Genomic DNA, 21,240 nt, shown 5'->3' with positions numbered 1-21,240 from the left:
ATTTTTTTTTAATAAAAATCAAAATTCTTGAGTAACCCCCAGTTTCCAGAAGCTGAAGCATTTGTAACAACAGTAGCAACTGAGGAAACCACAATATTATTGCGAGAATAAACAACCCTCTCTGACAAATGCTGGCAAACTTTTACCGATCAGATCTTGTTTGTGCTAAATGTTGTGAAAACAAGTGAAAAGACATGTTCTTTCTCCCAGATAGTTTAGAGCCTGAGTAGGAAGAAGGAAGAGGGGGATAGAAATGCAGTGTTTTCACATCACAGCCCAAATTCATAAGGAATTCCCTAGCAATATGTTTTCTTTATGGTTATAAAACAGTTAAATAGGATAGCGCTGAGCACATTACACAACACCAGGAGAAAAATGAATATGGTTGTCTGCTCAGGAGGACCTGAATGGTGAACAGTAAATAAAACGGATGGGTGGGGTGTCTTCATGTTGAAATATGAGGAAGAAAACAGTGAAATCACAAGGGCCTCATCATTTCCCAACCTGAATGGGATTTTCTGGTGAAAAAGGTAAGATGCGAGCACTTGATTACAGACTCTGTGACAAGTGCTGAAATTTGGATGTCAAGGAACCTTATTTCTGATGATTCCTCACTTTGGGGCTTGAACATGCTACAGGAGATTTCAGACATCAAAAAATACACAAAGAATTTAGGTATGCTAATTATGCCACACGTGCATAATTTAAGCAGGTGCCTACAAGCAAAACTTGTTTGAGATTTAGTATGTTGGTGGCCGCACATACAAGTTTAAGAGATTCCAGATTCTTTAACTAGTTAGAAAGACAGCAAGATAAAAGGAATTAGATAACACACGACTTTATGTAATGTGTCCTTGAGTAAGCTGATTTGCACTGAATTTTAATAGAGCCCTGATTCATCAAAACTTAAACAGAATTAAGGTATGGACTGGGTCCTAATAACATCATGCTTTATATCCATGAAAGATAAATTAAAGGATGCAAAACTGCTATTGACAAACATTGATTATATGTACTTTGATGGACTTTGAAGTTGTGCCAGATGCGTCTTGTCAGCCTCCAAAGTTTTCTTTTAAATCTCATTGCATAAGGCTTTTACTTTTTAATTATTTTTTTCCCTCAGCCTCTTTGATCAAGGAAAAATGTAGATCATATTTGCGTGATGCTATTTCCTATGCATTTTATTTAGATGTGCCCTTGTGCACAGCTCATGATATGTAAAAAGCGTTACATGGCACATAGTCATCTTACCCTGTTATCCCGGGTGCTATTTAACACTTAATTGACCTTCTCAAGCTGCTGAGTGAAATCTCGCCTGTGCAGAGGACTGGCACAATGCTCATATCTTTTTGTGCCACATAAATCTACAGAATAAGATGCAAGCGACAAGGTTGCTGGGTCTCTCTTTGTTCCCAGGAGAATTTTGACCGATGAGAATGTTCTATGGATCCATTTCATTCTGCCCCTCGGTCTGTGGCAAAGTGGTCCTCCTCTCAGACCCTATGGAGGGGCAAACCTGCTAGCAACTTTAGAAGAGGGACTAAAGTTTAAACAAGTGAAACACTTTCTTCCTCTTTTCTATGTGTGGAAATGTCTTGTCAGTAGGGACCTTCAAGAAACTGAAAAGAAGCTTTGAAGACATTTTTTGATTCTTAAAAGTTGTGAGCCCATATATACCATCTTGCTTTCCTTGACCATCAGGATATGGCCAACCCTTTCGGGGCACGGGAGTGCATAAAGTATGTTGCTGTGCATGGCAAAAGACTTCAAAGGCAGTGCAGGATTTGGGTGCAGATGTTCTTTTTTGGGAATGGACCCATTCCCTACATCTCCAAGCCCATCTTAATGATGATGGCTTGCTCATCAGACACAAAGCACTTCTCTGTGACAGTCTAGGTGTCTTCAGACAATAAATTTGGAGAGAAAAAAATAGATAAGAACATCAAAACTTTTTAAATTGAGAAGAAATAGATGAAAACAAATGTTTTAAGTACTGGATCAGCACTGTGGTGGCCTGGGGGGGTTCTGCATAGCCATCTATACTGCCTTGAACAAATCATTTACTCTCAATATGCCATCAATCCCACCTGAAGAGTGTGGGTAGTAACTTTTCTTCTTTCATTATGTGTTGCCTGTTTAGGTAATAAACTCTTCTGGCTCAGTATTTTTTCCTATATTAATGAGCAGCTCCAAGCACAAGAGGTGCCCTGTCTTGGTTGTGATGTCTAGTATAAAAGAAGGAAAAGATTAACCTATAAGACTATAGTCTAATGATTTATTATTGATATCTTAACTATCAATATTTAAGTATTGTACTCTAATAATGCTTGAGTAGTTTTGGTTTCCAAAATAAGCAGCAGAAATAATACTTTGTCCTCCCCCCACCCCCCCACCCCCGCAAAATGGGAATTTCCACTGAAAAATATTTCCCTTGGACATTTTTCTGCCACTGTGAACAACACTTGAATTCTGATCCTGGAAAGCATTTCAAGCCCTTCCTGGCTGATAACTCTTCTCCATCCTCCAACACGAATAAATATTCTGTGCTGGATCTACCTATGTGTGTCTGGTGTGTGTGGATTTTTAAGGTGTTAGATACACTAACTGCAGATCTAGTTACTAACACCAGAAGAAACAAATCACTACAGCTGCAAGTGAAGAGCAAAATTTCCTAAGGTAAAATAAAAATAAAAATATCTATTATGCAACATTAATAAAAACGGTGGTTCTAGAAATACTTGCCTGCATCAGACATGAGCACCATGCCCACAAGAGCATAAGCCAGTCTCTTTGAGGTCAGGACATCTTTCTTCAGAAGCAAAGACTGATGCTTTGACTTTGGCCTTTTCCACTGCTACCATTTTGTGGCTTTCTTTAATTAACTTACTAACTCAAAAGCCCTATACATGTTCATGCTTCCTTTTTAGTGTTCCCTCCACTTCCATTAAATACAAGCCTTTTTCAAACGGCAAATGAAAATAAGAAGGCAGAAGCCCTATTATTCCTCTTTATACAGAAGGACCGGAGTTGAGTGAGAGTATAGGGAATTGACTTTTAATATAAAATCTGGGAAGGGGAGGAGGGGTATTCTGTTTGTGAAATTCATCTTGGTGCAGAAAGCCAGCATGAGGTCTAGACACCACTTAAATCAACATTTAAAGTGTTGCGGTTGCATTTTGTTTCATAATTCTCTCTAGCAGCACATTCCCAGTGATGGTTTCAATTCTTGGGTGCAGATCAAAAGCACAGTAAAAATTTAAAGACAAGCAAACAAACAAAAACCAGAATAAGTGCAGGCAGCAGAAAGTTCTGTTGGACGTGCAAAAGGGCTCTTCCCTCATCCCCGCCGCTATAACCCAGAAGTAACTCTTCAAAGGCTTTATGCAGCTCAAAGCTAGTGCCAGAAGAGGCTCAGCTAGTTAGGAAGAGAGGCAATCCCACTCCAGCGGTACGCACCAGGACCAGCAACCTCTCTCTGACGCTGATTTGGTACCCGACTCTTCCTCTGAAGGTGCATAAACACCACTGAGCCCTTGAAGAACAACCTGCCATGGTGGAGCTTTGTTCCTGTCCTCAGTCAAAGACTGGCGTATGCCCTGGCCAAAAGGTTTTCTGTCCTCTTTTGGCCTCTTGGGTGTTCTTTTAAATCTTTCCTATAACAGCTCCAGATATTCTTGTTAGCTGTGCAGCTTTCTGAGCCCATTTTGTGTCTTGGAGCTGCCTGCTAAAAGCATTAAAATTGTAAAGTGGTGGATGAAGGAAGACAGTTTTGCTTTCAAGCTGAAAAACATGCATCAAAGCCCCTGTAGTAAATTTACAGAGTATTAAAAACAAACAAAATCTGACCGTAGGGTAACATCATTTTAGGAAAGATGCGATGGCCTACCTCAAAGCCTGCATTTAATGTGCACAGTTCTCACTTAACCTGCCTAGGCTATAAATCCCAAGAGCCAAATTCTGTCCAACCGTCCTATACCAGGGATATTTTTACACTGCAAAGGTAGAGCTAATATAGTCTCTCTGCTCCGGTTACCAAACGCCTCCTCCACAGGCTCCGTTGGTCCTTCTCCAGACAAAGTGCAGGACAGGGAACATCAGTCCGAGGGAACACCAGTCCGAGGGAACACGTACAAGCCGTGCCCCCATCAGGTAATCTTTAACGGGATTGTTAGTTAGAGGTGGGAGCAGAGACAGGGGAGAGCTGGCAAGAGCTGACAGTGCCATCCTGCTGCTTTGGGGGAAAAGATGGGTTTTCTGAAAGGCGCAGCATTCGGCTTTTAACCTGGCGGCAGCAATAAAAGCATAGGAAGGAAAGAAGGAGCTGTAACAGCAAAACCCAAGTGCTCCTGGACCTGAAAAAAGCCTGACACTAGGGCCTGGCACTGCAGCCATGAGGATTTTCTTCACCAGGGGGTGAGGAGCAGCAGCCCAGAAGGGTGGCTGGGCTCAGCAGGGCACCAGGCAGCAGCTTGCACAGAGGTGCACGGACCTACCCCACGCTGGTCAGAGCCAGGCACTTCCAAAACATGTCAAATAGCAGCTGGCAAGTCAACTGAAGGTAGGAGCCTCTGCCACCCTCCCGAAAAGTGGCCCTTGTAGTACGGTGGCACAAAGCAGTTGCTGTGGGCTGAGTTTGACAGCCCAGCCTGAGGTGGTCCTTGGCCCACAGACTCACAAGCTGCATGGGATTGAGAGGGGGCAAAAGGGGGTTAGGCAGAGGTGCATGGATTTCTGGGGAATCTCCATCTCCCTTCTGTACTCTGAGAAAGGCACAGAGCCCGCTGGACGTGCAGGGCTGCAGACCTGTAACGGCTGCAGCTCCAGAGCTCCCCTGGGAAACGCTTCTGCAGTCTTGGGTGCTGCCCAACTGCAGGAGCTGTCGCACATCTTGGTGCCGCTTCAGCCAGCATCCGTGTCTTTTTTCCTCTCACACTGCAGTGTAGATGACACCACCCTCATTACTGATTTATTTTTACAATGCCCAAACAAGCTGAATGTAATGAACATTATGGTAAATACCTTTTTCCTGTTGGAGAAGAAAAGCCATAATGAAGTCTGACCCCCATGCTAGTTTGCATGCATTTAGAGGCAAGCACAAACTAGGAAACGCTTGGATTTAAAAAAAAAAAGTGCCTCCCAAATACGTCTTTAAAAAAAATTATTGTCATTTTTTGAATGATTCCCCCCCCTCCCCCCATTCACTGTAGTGTTGTTACTTTAAACAGGAGTCACACATTTTCAGTGGGACAGTGAGATATCCGTTTCCAGGAGGGGAATCCAACAGGAGGTCATACAGTAATGCATATACTAAATATCTGTGAATTCTTTGGCAGAATAATTTGGTACGCTGTTCAATGAATTGTCTAAATGACTAAAATAACAGAGGCAAATAACTTCAGGTGCAATGATGCACAAGTGTTATATGTACAGCTATGCAGTTCTGATAGAGCCAACAAATCTTCCTTGAGTAAGAACCACACAACTACTTTATTCTCGTCAGGTGTTCACTTTTCCTTGTGCAGTACTCTGAATAAGAATATACAAAAGATTTCCAATTTTCATCTATCTACTAATGTTCATTACTACACATTGACAGTTAGCCATCTGAACGGCCAGCTGAAAGGACGCACAACCGCAGCAGCACACAGTTGTAACCCCTGCCTTACCTCCTTGGTTCCCATACATGGAGGTGATGAAATGTGTAACAGCTCTTGTGCTTATGTCATGTTTATCTTGGCTTCGTGTTTAACTTGGCTGGCCTAGCGTGATGAGCGGGGCCAATTTGGTTGAGCATAAAGATGTTGATTTCATTTCAAGCCCAGCTTCCCCAGGTTACAATTCCTCTTTTTGATCCATCACCTTAGATCTCTACTTTGACCCTGGATTTTCTTTCTGAAAAGCAATTTTTCTGTGGACACTGATCCAGTATTCCAGCTCATTTTCTACATAGTTGAAGTCAAACAAGTATTTTTTTAATTTAAGTCTCTCTGAAACTTATAACAGAAGCAGCACAGCACTGTTTGCACTTTTCCCCATGTAGCAGTGGCAACCACAAGTAAAATTGATTATGGCTTTTATAAGACTGTCTGGGATAAGAAAGCTGTCTCTTGAGCAGCAGCGCTAAATGTGAGCTCCAGATCGATAGCAGCAGGGCTAATAGCTTGTAAATTAGTCACTGGAATTGTGAGCGGATCCTACGGGATTTTGTGTCCCGCTCCCACTGAATTCCCCCTCACCTTCCTTTGAAAACTCCAACCACTGTTCCTCCCCCTTGTTCACTGCATTCAGCACGATTTCCCTGCTTCCCTACGGTCCTCTTTAACTGGCCCTTTTTTGACTAAGCTGCTCCCAAATCTCTTTGTTCCCTTTTCTGCTCTCCACTTTCTATTCTTTTCATTGCAGTCAAACCAGTCATCCTGCAGGCTTTAAAGTTACACCGATGGTGGGTACCCAGAGCCAGACCCAGCAAAAGCAAAGGGAACAAGATGCTCACAGCCCAGGGTGTCTCTGCACCCACACCACTAGCACAGCCTCTGAAGGGCCAGACTGGGACGGGACAGACCCGGCACCATGAAAAATCAGCGTCCGAGGTTCATAAAGGGAAATGCAGACACTGTCCAGGGAGACTTGTCTCATCAGCAACCAACGACTGTATCAGCTCACTGGAAAGTCAGCACGGTTTTCCTGGTTCAGAGTCCTAAACCAAAAAACTGAATATTTTTAAGGTTGGGAAACTTTGGTATGAGCCTACCATCACAATGTTTCATGGCAGAAATAGTCAAGTTCCTCCTCCCCTAACCCTCAGAAGCAACATGGACCTCCTAGTTGGCAATCTTCCTGTGATGCATCATAGTCTCCCAGAAAACAGAGAAGAGGTAAGAGTCACCATGCTCCTATGAAATGCTTCACAAAAAGGGTATCAGTGAATCTGTTTGGCTGTTGTTAAAAAGAACTTTCCGGCAGGAAGTTGACATTTTGTGTGGAAAGCAGCACTTTTTATATGTTTAGACAGGCACCTAACTTTTCACAGCAAATTTTGAATGTTGAGGTGCTGGTATGGGTGACAGCATGTATCAGTGTTTACATTAGAAGTAATTACAGTGATGTTATAATCATCCCTAAGCCAGGCATTGCAAAACTGAATAATTTATTGTTAAACTTAATTCAAACATGCTCCAAAGTAGAACTGATTCCTGAACAGCCTGAGCTCGGCTGTATAATGACATCTTGAAGCCAGCAAAGCGATACATTATTTTAAAGTCTGTGGTCTGTGCTTAGAGTGCACCACTTTTTAAATGTGCATTTATTTCCTCTTTTCCCTTTCCCATGGTGCCTCCCATAAGCACAAAGGTTTCTCCACTCTGACACCCGTTCCCAGACATCCTCTCCTCTCCTCTCCTCTCCTCTCCTCTCCTCTCCTCTCCTCTCCTCTCCCCTAAGACCCTCCGCGCACAGCGCCCACGCAGCACACAGCTCTGCTACAGCACCTCCACCTCAGTCCCCGTCCTCCGGGCTCCTCTTCTTGCTGCTCCCCGCACATTGGCCCGAAGATGCCCTGCTCGCTGGGCTGGCTCGAGGAAGGGCTGAGTGGAGGCAATGGCTCCAGTTCACCTCTCCAGCTCCCAGAGGAAACCTGTCATGCCTTGTCCTTGCCTGTGCTAGTGCTCTCACTTGTGCACCTAATTGAGTGGGACCCAAAAAGTCAAAGCGAATGACCCCCGTGAGGGAAAGAGCTTTCACACCACGTACAGGATGCTTTGGGAGAGGAGGCTCCAGGCAGGAGGACAAGCTGGAAAACCCAGCTACCTTGGCCCCTGAAGCTGGTCCTGAAGCCAAGGTTCCCGTGGGACAGCTGCCCAACTCCTGGCATCACATCCCGAAAGGGGTCTGACAGGCAGGCACTGCGCGTAAACCCCCTTCACTCTGCATGTCTTTGGGGCCATCCTTCCAGCAACCCAACCCATATATTTGGTGCTAAAATAAATTTCTGGGGAAGGAAAAAGCATGTCTGAAGTTACCCCTTCCCTTTCCTTCTTTGCCCTTCCCTCCCCAAGCAGATGCACACGTTCCAGGCCCCACATTTGCAAACTTTTTGCTTCTTTGAGCAATTTTCATACTCCCAAACAGCATCATTGAATGTTGCTTAGTTAAGGCAAGACGGCTCATGTCAGAAAATGTTTGCTAGATTGGGTCTCATTTTGTAACATTTCCCCTCAAAGGATCATTCAATGATGCATCTTAGAATCAGATTCCAGAGAGGGAACTAAAAGAAACATCAATAAAAAAAGAAACTGTGAGGAAACTAAATATAGAACAGGCCAATATGAATTAAACAACATCCTAGAAATCTTCACACAATAATTGATTTGCTCATTTGTACTTCTTTCTATTCTTTAATCTTTCAGCAGGGCTTCAATCCTCCCCCCATTGCTTTTTTAATATTCTCTGTTCATCTGTTGTCTACAATATTGTTTCTGATCTCTCTCATCCCATCAATCATCTATAAAAAGAGACTAGTCCACACACTCTGGTCTCCAATCCTAATGACTGTAAAGAACTAATCACCTAAACTGAGTGATGTTCATTGTTGTAAGTGTCTCTTTGATTTATTAAACATCTCTGTATAAATTTCTGCATGTTTTGCAAGTTGTTTCCTAGAACCTGTATGAAGGCACTTTGAAATCCTAAAACTGTCTGCTTATGGGGTTTTTGGTTCACCTAATAAATGGATTCTTGTCATGAAAAATGAGCTTTTACATAACTGAAAGGACCACTCAATTCCAAATTCAGGTCAGATCCTCAGTTTGAGCTTTCTCTGAATACACAGCAAACTTACAAAGGCCACTCATACACACTTTATATTAATGTGAAAATACTGTGTGCATCACTTCAGCATGTCTGCCTGCTGACGGAGAGCCATAGACACGATGGAAATACTCCTAATGATGGCATTTTCCCTAGCTGTCACTTTCACATGCTGTTGCAAGCTCTTCAGTTGAGCAAGGAGACTTCCAATCTGATTAAATAAAGTTTAAGAACTGAATGTGTTCACACTCTGTCCTAGTCAAAACGGCATATTCAGCACCGTGGTGTCAGTGTGCAACCATTGCTCACAGTGACAAGGTTTGAATCGAGTGCTGAAGTTGACCTCTTTGACCATACGCCAATGGTGAGGCCACCAAATCCCCACCAAAGGATCTGGGTGTCACCAAATCTGGGCATTCTCAAAGGTGAGTGAGACCCAGATTCTGCCAGTCATGTTGAGGACTGCCTCCCTATCTATCCTGGTCTCACTTGAAAGAAAAAGAGGTACTAAGGACAGAGCAGAATTCAATATGAGCAAGGTGTCTCTGAAGATGGCAGGAGGCTTTTGAAAGAGCCTGACATGATATCCTCATAAGCTAATTGTGAAAATGGGAACTAGACAAAATATTATATGGGCACGGCTGTTGGTAGAACCACACTCAGGGGACAACACTCAAAATGGAAGACCAGTTTGACCAACAACTCATCTCTGGGCCTGCCCTAAGACTTGTGGTGTTCATGTTTTTTTCACTGGCACCTTAGGGTGCAGGGTTAAAAGGAAAAGGTATAAAATGCTTGAATGATGCCATTCTGGGAAGGATTCTTTGCCAACGAGATATTTATAAATTCCGTTCCCCTTTCCCATGCTGGATTTGCACAGAATATTGAGTGCCTGCTAAAAATAAATGCATATTTCTTAATGTTCACCACGCTCTTTACAGCAGTCCCTGCCAATGAACCAGCTACTGTTACAGGCGGGTAAGTTTCATGCATTGATTGCCTTAGTGCCTCATACGAAGTAAAAAAGATGTTAATAATCTTATTATTACAGAAACATCATGGAAACTCATAAATATAGATTCAACAGTTAACATCACAAATCTGTGAAAACCCTTTTTTCAGCACAGTATGGGCATAGTTATGCTGTCAGGCAAAAGAAGTGGGGAAAAATTATGTATAATTTATTCTATAGATTTGCCCACTTTTTCTGTTTACAAAAAGTGCATTAATACCTTACAGCCTTTGCATTTTGTAACCATTAGCAAAACAGTCTCCTACAACCCTCTAGTAAAGGTGGATTAAACTGGGCTGGTAAATCTTGGTTCAGTGTATAGGCTTATATGGCTTTCCTTTTCACTGCCTGATTAGCAGATTGTTGAGTGTTACTCTTAGAGATTTTGTTTCCTTACGCTCACTTTAGCATTCAAAATTTGCTTTCTGTGCATAGCTCAGGATCTCATGCAAACATCACTGTTTTTGTGATTACAGTTGTCAGCTAGAATAGCCACAGAAAGTGATTAGTTCCCCCCCAACTCTGTACACTCAGAAAGGGCTGCAACGTAGAAACATAGCAGAAGAAGGACCTTCTCTCTCTTTCTCTCATTCTCCTTTCTTTTTTTTTTTCTTTAGGGAAAATGTGGCAATGATGTTTGGAAAAAAAATTAATTTGATGTTCCCCCCAAATAACTGAAAAACAAATACAGAGAAAGTAGATTTAGATTTCTGTTCAAGCAAATATTCATGGAAGTGATTAGTGAAGTTTAAGATGTCCCCATCATCTGTACTCATAAATATAAAGTTGCTGTAAAAAGATATTTCTATTAATATCAGGTGAGAGAACTCCATTACCCAGTCATGAGAACATAAATAAATAATAGCCATCCGCAACACTGGTGTCAGCATCTTTATCATAGATGCTGATTTGGGTGAGATGATTTCCAAACTCTCAGGAAAGGGAGACTCATTTCTATTCCAAGGCTCCTACTCAGAGGACCATCACACAAATGGACAGAGATTAGGAACAACCGACAATTTCTATATATGTGAACTCACTGTACTACAAAAAGGGTTGCAGAGACAAATGTTTTTAAAGAGCTTAAGAAGTAAAGCACAGGCAGGATAGAGGCTTTACGTTGTGAGGAAAAAAGCACAAACAGGACAGTTGAAAACACACAAAAAATTTAACCCCCAAGCGAGTCCAGCCAAAACATTTGCTTTAAGTCATATCACACCACTCTGCAGTTGGATCACTTATATTAATACTGTATACTTAAAATAGCTGCTGATGATAGAGTCCATCTACAAATTTGGTATCAGTGGTTTCACTGGGAAATGATCTGTGATTTTTCTCTGCGCAACAACACTGACAATTTAAAGTCTATTATCTCACAACCTACCTCAATCTTAAAAATTAGTTTTTTCTCTCTTCTCAAACAAATGATTTCCAAATCTCTGTGGGATAAATATGGTGATGATTTAACCTGTTTTACAATCTATTGAGCTTTAAACATGTCAGCTTATCTAAGAATGGATATTATAAATTTTACAGCTCTGGTTTGGGAGAAAATCCTACATTCTGAAGAAAGGAAACAAAGACTTTCCTCTTCTGATTGGTGAGGTGTTGTTGGTTTTTTTTTTTTTTTATTTATTTTGTTTTGTTTTGTTTTGTTTTTCCCAGAAAGATGGTTGCTGCATGAGAGGCACTGAGCAGTAAAGAAGGCTGGAAGTAGTTAGTCTTGGTGGAGGTGAACTGTGCGGTTAGAGGGCAGAAAAGAGGTCAGAGGTATATATGATCAATACAATATTGCACAGGAATTGCCACAGCGGACACCTCATACCTACTTTGTGTGTGCACTTATAAATACCTGCCCGTATCGCCAATCCCTGGCTCAGCTGAAAAAGGTTCTGTATCTTTGACGCAAGGCAAGAAGATCTCCATCCCCGCAGTTCTACTGAGATTACTCAGCTGTGAACAGATAACTCAATACAAAGAAGAGGAAGAAAAAGCAAGGAAAAAAGTAGAAGCAGACAATTTCATAGAGCCCAAACCAGACAAGACTCTCTCTGATGACCAAGGGAAAAGCTTTGATAAACGGTAGGGCAGCTCCTCAAATCCAGGTCTCTGAAAGTGGGGGTGGAACACTGCAGGAAATAATATGAGAGTCCCTGCTGTGGGAGTCAAGGGAGACAGGGAAAATAGTTCAGGTAATAAAAAAAATGTTAATATTACAAGAGTGGAATGCATCTGAGTATAATTCCAGACTTTTAAGTTCAGTTTTTAAATCTTGGAGAAAGAAAGAGACAGCCCGCTGCCATCTCACTAGTTTGTCACATTGGGTTTAAGGTGTGGAATAAATCAAAACTTTTTTTCCGGAACATGGTACAAAGAAATGCATTAATAATACATGAAAAATGTTCATCACGTTGGTGTGCATCAGTGGAAACACTATTTTAAAGAAGCTATGAGCAACACATGAAAAGACTTGACCTAGGTTTCACTTCTGATGTGTTGGGGTGGGGGCAAGTCAAGCATTTCTCTTACCCACTGATGTGCTGTATCTGTGACTTCCCGCTTGGGTAGAGAAGTTGGGTACCCAAAGCAGGGATGATTTTTTTCCCACAAGCAAGCAAGGAAGTTTGAATCCTCTGAGCCATCCCCTCTAAGTGCATTCAAGAGGAACAGAGAGAGAAATAAAACAAAACCTCCCAGCTAACTGGTAGCTGCCATGTCTTTTCTTCCTCTGCATGCTGAATGTTTAAATGTCTAAAGACTCTGATGTTTGCTGAGAACAGCAGTCATTTTTGTGCTCAGCTCTGCACACTGTAGCGCAGAGGACTGGGAAACACACATGCCTGTACCCTGTGCCTTTCTAAATGGTTTTGCTTTTCTTCCCTTTAGCTTCCAGATACGTGCTTTAAAAAAAAAAAAAAAAAAAGTTGATCTTATTAAAAGTATACAATTGCTATTTATGGAAAAGCATAGCTGCAATAAATATTTGTTTCTAAGCTAGCTGAATCTATCAGCAATCAGAGTGTGGGAAAGATCAAAGGGAAAAGAAGATAAACACAAAAATGACATTCGTGATTCAGATTGTGGTAGCGCCCAAAAGCTCCACACAAAAATAAGGCCTCCTGCAGTTGATGCTGTACAGGCAAATAGTGGGATTTTCTTGTCTTCTGAAGCGCCAGCAGTCTCAACAGGCAAATTGGACCCATGGGGGTTGAAAACAGACTATTTCTGTTAGTGACCAGGATGAAGAAATGCTCATTTTGCCAGGGCATCTCTGCTCCTGGGCTAATTCTCTTTGGAAGAGCTGTGGGCACACTCTCCTCAGCTGGTGACGTAGTGGCAGAAGATATTTGGGTCCTGCCACCTCTGTGGGGCTGTGCATCCGTGGGGGAACCCTTCAGAGACCTTATGCTTCAGGAATGCAAGGGTTTTGGTTCCACCAGCTCTTCCATGAACAATTTGTGCTCTTGGGGCTGGTCAAACACAGTTGAGCTGAACGACTTCCTTCACTTGGTGGAGGTGGAGGAGCAGAATGGACGGTCGCTTGGCTGTGTAAACCCACACCACAGTCTCTGTCACGCCCTGCTCTTCCACACGTGTTGGAGGACACTTTAGCTGTGCCTGGCAAGCACGGAGGGAAGAAGTGTGTTTTGTGTCGTGTCCTGCCAGGTGGAGGAACCACAGCTGATGGGCCTTCACGTGGCACTTTGCATGCATTTCATTCCTCTCTTCCCATGCACTGCCACTACATCACTTTCCACTGCCTCTGGGGATCCCAGGGGCAAGCACGGTTACTGTTGGACCGTGTCACAGGTCACAAGTGGATGTGGCCACAGCACCTCTTTGCACTGACCTGCCGGTGGCCATCACCTCCCTGTTGATCCAGCAGAGCAATCCTCAGCAAACCTATAATCCTGAGCAAGGAGGATCAGCATCCAAAAATTACCCTGTCTTCCCCTGCTGGACCTTGATTTTCCAGTGGAGGGTATAAGAAAGAGGGAATGCAGTGCTCCAGCAGATGCTCATTGCACTCCTTATACATGCCTTAAGCCTGTTGTCACCATCTTCATTTGTAGTTTTGTGAACTACTTTTACCTTATTTAATAGACTCTCACAATAGGAAAAAAGACCCTAAGGAAAGAGAAAAAAAATGTTACTTTGCTAAGACCTTGCCTGGCAAGTTTCAGCTCAGAAGCCCCAGAGAATGCAGAAGAGATTAATGAAAATGCTGAGAATCACCATAATAATTCCAACTACCCGCACCAGTGTCAGCAGGCTCAGCAGGGCCTGTCATTAGAAAGCCCCCTTTTAAAACGGGTGTCCCTCCTATTAGTTAAATTATCTAGACTGTGGCGAAGAATATTCCAAGGTGACAGAAATCGGAACAGTACAGACTGCTAAAAATGAATATCAGATAATTGCTCATAAATTACTTCTGGGGTCTTTCAAGATCTTTCAGTCTTGCTGACTGAAAGGCAAGTCATTTGGAATGCAATAATTAAAATAAAAGCTGCAACATACAGGAAATGTAGTTGGAAGGAAGATATTAAGAGATATTGTACCTGCATAAATTATCATCTGGTTTTCAATAGCATCCTGAATTTGCTCTTATTCTCCTTAAAAAGCAAGTATGGATGAGAGCCTTGGCATGGAGACCAACCCTGGCTCTGGTCCCCAGTCTCCTCCCTGGACTTCACATATATTTCAGCCAGGTGGAAAGAGGGGCTGGATATTACTGTCCTTCTTCACACTTTTTCCCCGGTGCTGTGTCTGGTTAAAGCTCGGTGACACCCACCCTTGATGCAGGGGACGAGCAGATCTTCAAGGGTGGCACAGCAACACTCAGGTCCCCGTGTGGCTTCAGCCCCTCCGGAGGAGGGAGATTGCCCCACTCGCATGGGTTGCAGGGACAAACGAAGATTTCCTCCCTTGGGATGGGACCTCGAGGCTTCACCAGGAAATATTTTAAACAGAAGGCTTATTCTCCTAATTTGCCACACCTGAGAGTAAAATTAATGTCACTTGGCATTCAGCACAGTCACCTCCATATTAGGGGTTTTTTCAGTAGTTTTAGATTAAAGCTGCTTAGAGACAGAAGGGCTGCTCTGGTGATCTGAAGGTCAAGACATCGTCACCTCTTCAACTGTATTCTCTCTTCTTTTTCTGATCATCCCACACAGCTACCAACTGTTTGGAGGAGGATGGTAATGTAACTCCAGAAAATGTCTGTTAAAAATCCCTTTGACACTCATTTACTGCTGACCACGTTTGGTCTAAAAACATTAAGAAATTATTTCACCCCTCGTGGCATTTATTGAACTACATGGAGATGTTTTTTCAGACTCTTTTTTTTTTTTTTTTTTTAAAGCCAGACTATATTTTGTTAGTTGCCCAGAGGATTTCATGCATGGGCTACTCTATAAATAAGACTTATTATTCCCCAGTGATGAATGTGGTTTCTTTCTGAGAAGTTGCCTAATAGCTCAAGTGGGATAAACAGGAATTTTCTGATGGTATTAAGTTTCACAATTAAACAGGGGACAGTTCCTTCTTTAGGAGGGATAGTTAACCAGTTTTTAAATGACCTTTTTATTTTATACTGAATCCGGCAAGTCCTCTGCCCACGAGTTACAGCTGGGCAGCGAGAAGGGGAGGACATGAGCCACCAACTTGTGATTCTTTGTGGTTCCCCAGAGATAAATCTGGTTCTCCCAGCCAAATTTATAGCTAGGAGGAGGTAAGGGAAGCTGTAAAGTCTACCACTGGGCTGGCACCATTATGCTGGTCTCAGCAAGGCCAAGGACCATACCAGCAGCTGAAATACCCCGTGCCATTCGAGGCAAGGCAGGAGGCAAGCCTGCGGGGCAGGGACTCTGCAGCACGAACGACACAGTCTGTTTCTGGGAAGGAAAATGGAGGATTTCTGTCTTCAGGGCTGCTTCTCTGCACATTTTGCCAAAACTAAATTAACCCCATGAACATAGAACAAATGTACATAAATTATGGGGCTTCTTTCATGAATAAAGGATGCCAGGTCACCTAACCTCCATCCAAATGAGCAGCACAGGAAGGGAGAGAGCAGAAGGGAAGGTAAGTTGAAGTTACAGCGGGGAGGAGACAGAGGTTTACTCACAGCTGAATCATCCAACAACTCAATCTGTCAGAAATCAGGAAATATCACACAAATTCGCACAGTTCTTGTCAATCTGTCCCCTGCCCTAGCACTGTCAGAATCTCCTCCAGCCAGCTCTCAGAGACCTTGCACGGCAGAGATGCTACAGCCTCCCAGCACAGCCCCTTCCAGCGCCCATCTCCCTGCAAAGCTGGACCTCAGCGCAAAGGAAGGGTCAGTGATGGTTTTTCCAGTTACGACATAATTTCCCCACAAATGATGCTTTTCCTCAATCCCATCACCTACAGCTCCCTTAACACACGGTGGTTTAGTACATGTTCAAAATTTCCATTAGAGTGAGTCTTTACAATTCTTCCTGCTCTTTAGGCTTAGGAAATACTTTGCATAGGATTCAGGGCATGCAGGTGAGAGTGTTCTTGCAGGCTGACCTTTCTATAATCTGTAATTCTCAATGGTCACGGTTTCACCTTTATCTGGAAATTTATAGGGAAAAATATCTTTTGGAACAATGTGAAAAAGGCTGATAAAATGACTGCCCATCAACTTCTGGGATGTGTGAGAAGAAGAAGGACGGTTATCTCTCATGAATGACTGAAATCAGCAGTCAAGAACAAATAAAGAGCTCATACTCCTATTTTGTGACTAGATCTCAGCATTACATTGAAATGAAGTCAGCTATACTGAGTGGTAGCTGGGCCCTTCAGAGTTTGACCACAGAAGGCACCATGGGCCCGATGCTCAGAGGCACCACTGAGGTGTGTGTCTCCAGCACGTGCTCCCACTCGTAGGCACGTCTAGGGGGACAGGGTTCCTAGCTAAATGCATTGAGATGGACTATGTGCTGTTGCACAGGGGAACTTTGAAGTCTTTCAGTGCAGAAACCTGCTAGAGAGCAGGATATCAGGCTGCAGATTTGGTATTTCATGACAGGTCTCAGTTCCAGCATTGCCAGTCCCACATGCTCCTCTTTAATTTCCCTGCTCCTTTACCACACTGTTTCTATATACTTACTATTTAAAAATATTGACATGCAAAATGTTCAAAAGGGAGAGAGGTTAACAAAACTGTCAACTGGGCTAAAAATATCAAGCAAATCTTTTCCAGCCTCCATGAAGTAATAGATTTCTAGTGCTGCTTACTCAGGACTTCTAGCAGGCTGCTGTACTCACAGGAGGGTGCTTTCTTAGCTTATTTTATGCATCAGCTTCATGTAGAATAATTGTTTGCTTCTCTAAGTGAAGATCACACATATTCTGATGGAGATTGCCTACCTCAAGGACAAACTAAATGTAGATCTTCAGCTTGGAGAACATTAACTTTTTGTGCAATGTAGCCAGCAAATATAAAAACGTGTTTACTCTTGAGGACTCTCTTCAAGCTGGAACAGATACATCCTCAGACAAGACTGTGAAAAATGCAATGACATTGAGTCTGAACTCAAAGCTGAGTACTTGAAGATGTATTAGCCCAGGTCTGAGAGCTCCATTCTCATGCATTTTTCGAGAGGTAGACCTTTACATTCATCTCTCTACTCAGACATGACATGGCTTCGTTTTCCTCCACCAATAGCAGGAACTCTTCCTTTTCAGATAAGCATCCAGCCACCTAAATCTCTGTATCTAAGACAGACATATAGTAAAACTGGGACTGTTTTGGCTGCCCTCCCACAAGGTAGTCCAATGTCTTCCATCTGCTCTGCCTCTGCCCAACTGATCATGACTCATCTCTGCACCCACATGAACTGGGCCATATTTTTGGTCAAGAAACAGTGAAGATAGAAGAGTGGGTGTCCTGTTGCACTGGCTGAAAGAGAAGGAATAGAGGGAAGTGGGAGGGAGCAAAGCTGCCAAACGCAGCTGCAGCATGTGGCATCAGGACAGACAGCACAGAGGGGACAAGTACTCGTGGGATGGAGCAAATTATGCAGTTTGTTTACTTTGCGATGATGAAACAGAAAGGTCGGTTTCTATACACCCTGGCTTATAGGCTGGTATATATGATTCATATATATGTATTTTAAGTCTTCTATATCTCTCCAGCTCAGGCTGCCACTCGTTTCTAGTCTTCTAACAAGCAGGCTTTTGAACTGCATTCACGCTCACTTTTTAAGTTTCGAAAGAAGCATCTTTTGCTGTAGAGTCTGCCGCTAATGAGAGATGAGGCAAAGTGAGGAGACAGCACTGCCATAGGCAGTCTCTGTGTTGTGCCATCCTGCGCTGTGTGAGCAGACGATAGCAACACTCTCTACCGCTCCGGCTGCACCGCGTGGGTCAGAGTCTGTGTTAGCACACAAGTAACCATTAACCTGGCCTTTGCTGCTGGCTTCCAAAAACATTTCTGAGCATTCACCTCTCATTCTGTAAATAACAGTTGCATTCAAGGAAATGTCAGTGAGCAACAAGATAGGGCTCACTAGAATAGGAGTCACAGAAAAGCAAGGTCGTGGCACAATCTGGGCAAATAAAGAAACTGTCTCTCGCCGGCTTGATCTGTGCAAAGGGAGCTGCACAGGGACTGGCAGAACAACGGTGCATCTGCACTTCAACTCACAGCCACAGGAATGGGCTCCGGTCACAAAGAGCCTCTGCTCTTCCCACCACTGGGCACACACTTGACATTTGAGTGGCATGACCTGCAAGTTTGCCTGGTCTGCACCAGGAAGACCTATTGAAATGAGTGCTCAGCATCTCTTAGCCCTCGGTCCTTTGGGATTTTATTCACAAAGCAGAGCCAAATCCACTTCAGACTCGACTCTAGAGGTATTTGAAATATTGAGGTCTGAAAAGAAGGTATCCTAGTACGTACATGAAAGGGTATCTCCCCCTGTTTTATGATTCACAAAATACAGGATTGAGAACTGCCTGTGTGCGGTATTATTATTAATGGATGCAACAGAACTCTCTGGCCAGGCTTGTTGGATGGTCCCGTTAGAAGTTTTGCCTGCTCCTGTGGCCCCATCTGCTCCCCTCTGCCCTCTTCAAAGACCAAATAAATTTCTTTATAACATGGCTGCCGAAGCTCAGAGGCTATGCAAACAAAGGGGCCGACAGTGCCGATTCCTCTTTTCTGACCTGTACTAGCCCAGGTCTTCAAGATGTGGACCCTGACAGTGGTCCTCAAGCCTGTTGTCTGACCCACTCACCACCCCTGCTCAGCAGCTCCTGCTGTGACAGAGATGAGTGCTGCCAGCCCTAACTCCCAACCCAGTCCGCATCTCTGCTGTAGCTCCCCAAACTCACCAGCAGCTCCCTTGAGGGTCTGTCTCCAGGAGCAAACAAGTCATGCAGCAGTTTTTTGCTTCTGACAAAAGAGGAACGTGGTGAAGGTGCTCACAGGGCTTTGTTCACATCCTTAACACAAAATCTTGGTTCCTGCATCCTGAGGTGAAAACTCTGCTGACTCCCACTGAGTACAAACCTGGCCCATGCTGACCCTGCGTAATCCCAACATAAAGGACAGGGAAGAAAGGAGATGACCCCTTTCCATAGGCGATGACTAGCAGTGTAAGTAGTGAGGCTAGCACATGCTTGTGTGCTCACCCGAACCTTCTCACGGAGCATCACAGGACAGCAGAGGTGGGTGCGGGTCACAAGCACAGGACTGGGGACCTCTCCCTCAGTCACCTCATGAGGAATGGGGTTTTCTCCTTGGAAAAGCAGGCAGAAATGGCAGCTACCTGCAAGTCACTGCTGCTGTCAGGGTACCACCTAAGGATGCCTCCAACCCTGCCTCAGTTCCATCGACACTTTATAATCCCTGACCAGTAAGAACCAACACAGGCATAGAGAGTCCCAATACCTCTCCTCCTCCTCCCCTTTGCAAAAACACCATTATAAGAAACCTCCCCACACCAGGAATATCAGTTCAATATCAGCAGAAGATAAAACCAGTGATACAACAGCATCTTACTGGGAAATTCCCACAGCCTTGGAGGGCATCAGTAACAGAGGAAAAACTCTACCCAGACCTGGTCTGGCTTTGCTTTGCTGTGTTCCTCAAAACAAAAAGTGCCGTCTACACAGTCTCACAGAGACCTGAAAAATGGAGGAAGGAAAGATGACAGTTGCTCAGTTAAATTTTTCTAAAAACCAACAGGCATTCTCTGACTGCTGTCTCTCAGCACAAGGCTTCAGGGGCTGGGTAACGCACTGCTTGGTGAAACGGTTATACTAAACATTGAGCAAAAGTCCTTCTCATTTACAGCTCTCCTACCTTCAGCAGCATTACAGCAGGGATCAGTTTCACCTGCAGTACAGAGCTGTGCAATTTATACACCCCACTCTGTCTTAAAATTCCCAAGCTGCACCATACAAGCAAGGAAGCAATAAAAGACACCGTGCACAGACAAGACTTACAGCCTGCACTCAGTTCTGATGCTGTAAAAAATGCCTAGCTGAAACAGAGATCTAAGTTTCACATCATTTATTTAACTTTCAAACATCATATCCTAGATTTTACAATGATGGGCACTACAGAAAACACGATGAGAAATAGATGGGTAATTATGGTGGTGGTTTTGACTTTTACCATCATCTAAAACTGTAGTAAAGTCAGAAGACACGGGTTTATGCTTCTTGAGGTATGTGTTTAAATCTAGTTTGTGTCATAAGTGATCTGAACGTAATGGTCACAGCTTGACTCCTAACCAGGCTTAGATAAGTGACTCCGATTTAGAATTAGATGGGGTTTTCTGTATCAGAGCACATGCACCGCATGGTTTGGTACAAATCAGCGTGACTGGCAGCAGGTTTTGGGACTAGGAGGGAACAAGAAACTTAATTCCAGAAAGAAAGTTGTAGACAGTGATGTGTGTGGGATGCTCCCTTGGCAGCTGCCCGTAACCTGCGAGTTCTTCAGCCTGCAGCCCCTCGCACCAGCTCCAAGCGCTGCAATTTGTGAGAGGCGCTACTTGGTGTGGGAGGAAAGGAAGTGGCAGACGGAAGAATCTGGTGAAAAAAAAACGTTAGAAGAACAAAACAGACCGGAAAGATGTTTTAAATGGCAGGTACCTATAGATCACAGGGGAACTCTGAAACGCATGATTGAGTATTGAAGTGGCCATCCCACAGTCCGCAACCCCTGACTGTTACAGAACCCCCACGCGGGTGGGTACCACTCGGGCTGCAGCATCCTTTGATGTCCAGGTACATGACAGGAGCGTGACTCATCGCACGGCGAGAGACCGGACAGAACGAACCCGGTCCAGAAACGGGGCCGGCGGCAAGCATCCCCCGCAGACCATGCCGACGGGCCGTGCTTCCTCCCGGGGCAGACGACCGCGAGGCTCGTACCC

This window comes from Accipiter gentilis, chromosome 9 (genome assembly GCF_929443795.1).
Source record: "Accipiter gentilis chromosome 9, bAccGen1.1, whole genome shotgun sequence".
Lineage (NCBI taxonomy): Eukaryota > Metazoa > Chordata > Aves > Accipitriformes > Accipitridae > Astur > Astur gentilis.
The sequence above is the reverse complement of the archived record's forward strand: the minus strand, read 5'-3'. Positions refer to the sequence as shown.